This window comes from Olea europaea, unplaced genomic scaffold (genome assembly GCF_002742605.1).
Source record: "Olea europaea var. sylvestris unplaced genomic scaffold, O_europaea_v1 scaffold1714, whole genome shotgun sequence".
Classification (NCBI taxonomy): domain Eukaryota; kingdom Viridiplantae; phylum Streptophyta; class Magnoliopsida; order Lamiales; family Oleaceae; genus Olea; species Olea europaea.
The window spans coordinates 133,531-142,291 of NW_019234835.1; positions in this window are offsets into that span (position 1 = coordinate 133,531).

The window sequence follows — 8,761 nt, forward strand, 5'->3', positions numbered from 1 at the left end:
AAAACGCCCAAAACGACAAAAAAGTCGTTTTGTGTTTTCTTCACAAATTTTTTTTCGTTTTCAAAAACGTTTTCGAAAACGGGAAAGAGAACACGTTTTCACCGTTTTGAAAAATCGAAAATAGAAAACGACCCGAAAACGGTAAAAAGAACAGGGCCTAAATAACTTTTAAATTTTTCAACTTAAGTATCCAACTTTTTCCATTGAAGAGTTGAACTTTCACATTTGTTAGCTTTATATTGGACAAAATCACTTGGGCCCGTTTGATTGAAATGATGGAATTTAGTGAAAAAAAAAACGAATTTTAGATAATTGAATTACTTAGAATTTTTTTTTTTTTTTTTTTGAGAATTGTCAATTAATATTTTTGATTGGTATAATTTTTCACCTGAAAAATGTTGAAATTTTCTATCTTTTGGTATTTGTTTGACTTTGTTTTTTTATTGAAATTATCAATTAAATGGACAAAATTTGTTACAATTGGTGATAAAATTTGTTCTAATTACTATTAAAAAACAAAAATTTTTAAAAAAAATTTGGAAAAAAGGACAAATGGTGAGAATTGGTTTTCCACAAAACCATGGAAATGACACATGCGTGGAGAAAATTTGAAAAACAAATTCCATGAAAATTTCTTGCAATCAAATACACAAAAATGATGGAAAATGGATCAATCAACCTGGTCTTACGACAATCCGTGTAAAAATAATAAAAAATTGATTCGGTTTGGAAGAATTTATAAAATAATCATAAATTGCGTATGAAAAGGAAAGAAGTGTTGCGTGTGAAAAAGAAAGAAGTGAAGTGACGACAACAGAAGACCGAAGACAAAAAAAAAAAAAAGGACGATTTGAGAAAATCTTAGCATGTGATGTCTTCTTTTTTGTGCTTTTATATTTGGTCATTCATTGTCGTACGACGTTTCCGCGTTTGTTTATGCTTTTTTTAAAGGATTGGACAAATCTTTCGAATCGAATCGATTGAATCAAATTCAAATCGAACTCGACGGTTCTTGTCAAATTAAATATTCGAATGGATATCTGAATTGAGAACCGACGAATACTATTCGGTTCTCGGTTCTAGACCAAGAACCGAAGAATTGAATAAAAACCGAATCTTTCTAATTTTTTTTTATATTGAGTAAATCAAATTATTTTAGTTTTAATTTTTTCTAAACAAATTAAAATTTTCTAAATCCAAATTTTTGGCCTAATAATTTGTTTCATTTCTAATTTTTTAATTTTTGGCCCAATTACCCATTTTATTGTTTCATTTCTTAGCCCAACAAAATACAATCCATTAAATAACCATAAATACTTACACTAAAGTGCATAACGTTGTCTCGACTCTCACACTCACTCTCGCAGCCTCGCTAATATTTCAAAATCTATACAATAGCCAGCCGACACTATGACCTTCGATCGAAACTGTGACCTTCGCCGATCGAAACTTTGACCGTAATGATCATTTGAACAAGATAATCTATTAGTCTCTGACATTTCAAAATCATTGAATGTATCATTAGTTTTATTTATATAATGTTGTTATAAATGTTAAAAAATTTAATTATAGCACAGAACCGAACGAAATCGAACCGAACTGAACCGAATCCGAACAGTTCCATAATTATATTTGGATTCGACGGTTTTCATCCACCCCTACTTTTTTCTATTGGCAGTGTGAACGTTGGTTGGGGTAAGAGGACGCCCTACAGAAAATTTTAGTCCATGCTTTGTAAAAATTAAAATTTTAAATCAAAGTTAATAATTTATTTTAATTATATTTTATGAAATTTACAATTTTTTATTCACACATTTCATCAATTTTTATTAAGTTCACATTTTTTATATGAATTAAAGTATAATTTTAGTATAAGTTAAAGTCTACAATTATTTTTAATCACATATTTTATGAGATTTACAACTTTTCAACCACATATTCTGTAAACTTCTATCAACAATTATTTTTAATTCACCACCAATAAGGACTAAAATCTACTAAAAATATATTTTTAATTTATACCAAACAAGGACTTAATGGCAACGATACAATTGATCTTAAAACTAGTAAAATCATAACTAAGGAACATCTCATAATTAAATGTTGTCATTTAAGTCCCAAATTTTTGTAGTTTGTAACAATTAGGTACTCGTTAGGTTTCTATTTGTAATACCAATCGTGCTCTGAAAGGTAGGAAGGATGGAGTCTCGGCGTGAGGAAAAAGCCTTGAATAAAAGGAAGGCGTGAAAAAGGTGGTTAACTCTATTTTTATACTACTTATTGCGAGTCTAGGTGGTGCTTTTTATTTTTTTTGTCGAATTTTTTATATCTTTTTAAATGTTAATAAGCTATTTAATAAAAGAATTAATTTTTAATCGTCTTACTAAACTAATTATCAATGTTCTTAGAATATGAATATTAAAAATAGAAAAATGTCTTTCTTGTAAATTCGTAATATTTGACATTACCATCTTGTCATATTTCGTATTTTTTAAAACCTCGATTATCATTATACCTTTAAAACTTTACTCTCCGTTTGACAAGACTCACGTTTTAATGGACTAATAAGTACCATTCACTTATATATCATTTATTTTTATTTATTTATAAATTCTTCTTAAACAAAGGCTTAGAAATTTGCTTGGTCGCATTCTTCGAGCCAAATTTATCATTTTTCTAAAGAGAAAGGCAACAATAAGAAAAGTTGGTAAAGCTGTTCTTTTGGGTCCTCTATAGCTTCTACTTGTGGTCCCGAAATATAAGCTCAGCCTACCCCCTCGCCCATGCTAGGGATAAATTAAATTTGAATGTTTCTGCAAGTACAGGTGAAAAAAAATAAAAGAAATTGTCGGCAACATCTGTATGGCTGCTTTTGTTTTGTATTTTTGGTCATCTTTCAATTATAATCTGAGAAATGTTCATTTGTATGATTTATGTTTAAAAATTAAAAAAAAAATCTGTAACTATAGCATTGTTCATAAAATTTCTCATCATCAATACCAAAATTATTTAAGGGAAAGTAATTCCAAATAATGTTGAAAAGTTGTGAATCATATGAGATCGAAAAAAAATTTTGGAAAAATTAATTATAAGAAATGGAGCCAAATAAGGGCTGAATGTTGTTCAAAACAGCAGTAAATATCCCTCACAAAATTGGTAGTTTTATATAAAAAAAAATTGTATTATCGAAAAATATAAGTGAAATATGATCAATTCGAGGGGATAAATCTGACGTCATTTACACAAAAATGAATAACATACATAAAAAAGATTTGAGCTACTCATTTTAATAGAGTGACATTTAAGATGGAACACAAAATTTTAGTACAAACAAGAATTGAATGAACATTAAATTAGAATTAATTGTACAGTTAAAGTTTAGGTTTTGACTTCAAACGTAACAACTAACAAGTGAAAACAAATTCCTTTTTCTCATTTCTTGATTAATAATTGAGTAATGCTATTCGTAGTCGCTCACTGCTGTAGTCGTCCTACGTGGTATATACATGACAGGTGATTATTTGATACATTAATATGGTAGTTTTTTTATTCATTAATGCATCAAATAACAACATGCCATGTGTATGCCACGTAGGACGACTGCCGCAGTGAACGACTACAAATAGTATTATTCTTAATAATTTTATCTTTGAATAAGAAAAATATTGGATTAGACATTAGTAATAAATGTTCATTATTACTATCTGTCATTATTAGTTTGACTTAGCAAACACGACTATTATATATTCCCTCAAGAAGCTTTCTTCTTCTTCTTCTTTACTTTGATGTGGTAAACTTGGGAAATACATGAAATTGACCTAAATAAGAGAATGATTTTTCAAAATGACCTTTGACTTTTATAAACATTTTGAACTACCTAAAACACCCTTTAACAAATATTAAAAAAAACCCTTTATCTAATAAAAATCTTCTATTTAAGTCCTTAAATAATTAACAAATAATTTTTCTCAAAATTTGTGAGAATTATTAATGAATAATTATAAAATAGAAAAACCCAAATATAAGAGAGGACCATATAATATAAAAAAGGTTGTTAAAAATAAAAAAAAAATTAAGTTTGAAAAAGAAATTGATAAGATAGGATATCAAGAACAATTATATGCATCACAAGAAATATTAAAATGTTTCAAAGAAAATTTATTAGAAAATTTTGCTAAAGGAATTGTAAGATCAATAATCATAAAAGATATACAAGATATAATAGATAAATTGGAAAAAAGAAAAAAAAATCTCAAAATATGATATACCTTTTAGAACAAATATAGATATGATAACAGATATTAATATTATAAATTCACAGACATTACTAGATTTTGAAGAATTACTTAAAATTTTATGAAAAGGATAATAAAAAATAGATTACCACAAGTATACAAAAAATTAGTCTTTATCTTAAGATTTTACATAGCAAAAATAAAAGAGTTTTTAGAATATTAAAATTTTAGATTTTTAGATTCATGATTATTAGATTTTTATATTATTAGATTTTTGTTCGCTCATAGTAGCACCCGTCCAGTTGGTATCAGAGCCATAAAGATCATGAGAAAATATATAAAAAATAAAATTACCTAAAAGATTATGATTTTAGAAATTATTGAAACTTATAAAAATAGACTAAGATATCAGGTAAAATATAGTTCTGACATAGAAGGTTATATAGAAGAAGATAATATAGTTGGAACATATAGTAAAGATATAAAAGAAATATTAGAAATTTTTAGAGTAATTAAAAATCAACATTTAGAATTAAAAGAGAAAATAATTAAAAAGATATTATTTGAAGAATATAAGCATATATATATATTAAAGGTAATCCAGAGTGAAATATATTTCATAGTTATCTGAAATTACTTTATCATGGAAATCTTAAAAATAAATAATTATTATCAATGTCTTGAAGAAAAAGGATGTTATATATTTTACAACCCCATCCCTAATAAATTAAAAATAATAACATTATATATAACTAGGAATTTACCTAGAGAAATAAAGGAACAAATGAATTATACAAGAGAGAAATATATGAATCATCATAAAAATATAATGGAAAAAACTAAAAATATTTTAGAAAGGAAGTCAGAAAGAATAAGATTAATAAATAATAAAATTTTAGATGAATTATTAATACCTGGAGAAATGACTAAAACTCAAGAAAAACATATATTAAAGTTAAAACAAGAAAGGTATAAAGAAAAAGCAAGGTATTATGAAAAATTAAAAGAACTAACAAATCCTGAAGTTATAAAACAAAAATATGATAAAATGATAAAAGAGTGTAAAAATGCTGAGTGTATAGTATTTTATTATTGTCAATCAAAAAATAGATAAAATGTCAATCAGTGAACATATGGAAGAATTAAAACATTTAATAAGAACATCAATTAATGATGTACAAGAAATTAAGAATGAAATAAAAGAAGCTAGAAATGATATAAATATATTAAAACTTGAAGTTAGAAAATTAAAGGAAAATGAAGAAAAGAATAATAGAGTAGATCAAAATTTATAGAAAAAGAAATAACCAGAATAGGGAAAAAACATATTGAAAGGAAAAATATAATAATAGAAACAGGAAGCGTGGATGATGAGTTTAAAAAAAATATATTACCTAAAATAATAGAAAAAGAGGAATCCAGAGAAAAAATATTAGGTAAACAAAAAATTGAAGAAAATCAAGACAAAGAAGATGAATGAAGAATTAGATCTACTTATAGATAATTTTGATCATTTAAGTTTAAAAAGTATAGATGATGAATACCAAATCTTAATGAATACTGGAGGAGGACCTAATCCAGTAGGAACCTCTAAACAAGAATCAATAGATCCAGATGAAAGCTATGCTCCAATGTATAAGAAACCATATAGACAATTTTATGATAAAATAAGAGATAAACAACCGTCCAAAGGAAATAAATATAGTAATAAATTTGAATTAAATAATAATTATGATAAATATGTTAACCATGGAGGAACAAAATTAGACTTAGATTGCAAAATAGATACTAAGAAAGTTTTAATAACTTGGGCAGACTCAATGATATTATTCTTTTTATATAATAAAGATGATACATGGGAAAATACTGAAAGGAGAATAGATTTTTTAATTGCATCTTTTGAAGGAAATGTTAGAAATTGGTGAGAAGGAATTAGTAGTGATACAAAATCATTAATAAAAAGAAATGTACAAACAGAAATAATAAAGTCAGATAAATTAGGAATAAAAAGATTAGTAGAATATATTGCAGATGAATTCTTAGGAGAAAATTGATTAAGAAATTATGAAGAATAAACAATACGAGAAAAAGATAATGCAAGAGTTAAGTGAATTAATCTAACAATTTGTGATATGTGTAAAATTAAAAAGTATACTTGTAAATTCAAGGATTACTATTATACTCAATTTTATAGTAATGAAAATTAAGAAGTATATCAAGATATGTATTATAATAAATTACCAGGATCATGAGGAATATATTTTAAAATAGAATTCGAAAAATATATTAAAGAAAATATAGGAATACCTAGAACACTAGGATCAAGAATAAAATTCTTATTTGAAAGACTTGCATATATATGTCAACAAAGACAATTATTGAAAAAATCAGGAAAATTAACTAGAATATGTTGTGAAGATATGGAAAAACCTACAAAATGGGGATGTAATCCTGAAAAAAGGAATAAAAGAAAATATAAAAATAGAAAGTTTAAAAAATATAGAAAATTCAAGAAAAAATACATAAAACCTGGAAGGAAATATTATAAAAGGAAAAATAATATACAGAAAAATAAACCTTATAAGAAAGATAAAAAACAATGTAAATGTTGGAATTGTGGAGAAATAGGTCATATAAGTCCTGATTGCACAAAGAAAAAAGTGAGAATATTACAAAAAGATTATTTTGAAATAGAAAGCGAACTAAGTGAAATATCTGATATTGAAAATTATAATAATCAAGAAATATTTATAAGTGAAGTAGATTCAGAAGATTATGGATCAGAGTCTGAATAGAGAAATTGAAGAAATAGAAAATAATAATATAGAAATCCAAGAATATGAGGGAATAGAAGGTTATGGATTAAAAGTAACTTTTGATAATAATAAATTTAAGAAAATACAAAAGTTATCCTTAGATTTGAAAATAGGAAAATGGGAAATTTTAGATAGAATATGGAGAAGAGAAAGAGTAGCAATAAATGAATACCATAAGATTGAAAAAACTATAGATGTTAGAACAACTCAAGGAACACATAAAATAAATCTTTTAACAAAAAGTACAGTATCAGAATTATTATCAAAAATAAGTAAAAAGTATAGTGAAAAGATCCAATATGTTTATTTAGCAGGAATACAAATAATGTTTAAATCCTTATTTAGGGAAGGAATAGATTCACTATTAACTGTAAGTTTACATGATGGAAGAATTATAAATTTGGAAGATGGTCATTTAGGAACTATAGAAGAAAATTTAGCATATCAAAAGTTAATATTTACTTGTTACCCAAAATATTGTGTCTCATTGAAAGATAAAAACTTTAATGAAGTTTTAGGATTACATTTCAAATTATATAGAAATGATATAATGGAACCAGGAGATCAAATTATGACTATAGAATATAGGATATTATATACATTTACTAATTCTAATTATGGGTATATTTATTCTAATAAACCATACATAGAAATTCATAAGGAATGTAAGGATATTAGTAAAATAGTGGAACCAAACAAACAAATAAATTTTATTCCAGAAGAATATGAATTTAATATAACTAAAAATAAGCCTGAAATAACAGAGTTAAGAGAAGAAGAAGATTATAAAATAACATTTCATAATGGAAGGTTGATAAAGAAATCAAAAAGTCTTAAACTACCAAATAAAAAGGAATATTTGGGAGAAACTAGTGGTATAAAAGAAATAAAACCTCATAAAAATATTGGAAATATGAAAATAGATGGAAAATATTTCAACGGTAGAAGGTATATAAAAGGACCAAATATATTGATAGATACAGGAGCCGGTGAATGTCATATGGCTGCAAATAAAAATGAAAGATTAATGACTTACAAGATAGAACCATATGAATATCGGAATTTTGATGGATAACTATATATTACAGAATTAAAAGTAAAAGTACCAATAAAAATAGGTGGGATTGATCTTTTAGTGCCATGTTATTTGAATAAAAGTATGGATATTGAACCTCATATATTATTAGGAATGAGTTTCTTAAATGGATTAGAAGATTATAGTATAAAAAGATAAGGATTATATATAACTCATAAAGGACAAACTACATTATGTAGAATAGGAAGTGAACGAACAATCAAATTAGTTTTCCATTGGCAGTATATATACAAGTCACTATAATTGAAACGAATATAACAACTTGTGCTTTAATTGATACAGGAAGTGATATAACAATTTTTAAAAATTTCTTAATAAAATCATGAAATAAAAATAGTAAAATAAAGATAACAGGAGTAACTGGAGAAAGTACTCAAATAATTGATAGTTCTGAAAAAGTTAATATAATACTTGGTAGTAAACAAGTTATAATAAATAAAGTATATAATTATAATAAATTAGAATGTGATATATTATTAGGAAATGATTTTATCCAACAATTTCAATATTACAAACAAAATAATTATATGATAATGTTACAAACACCTTGTGCACATCTATTAAAAATACCCAGAGAATTTAGACCCCACAGAGTTCAGCCAGCCCAGCGTGGT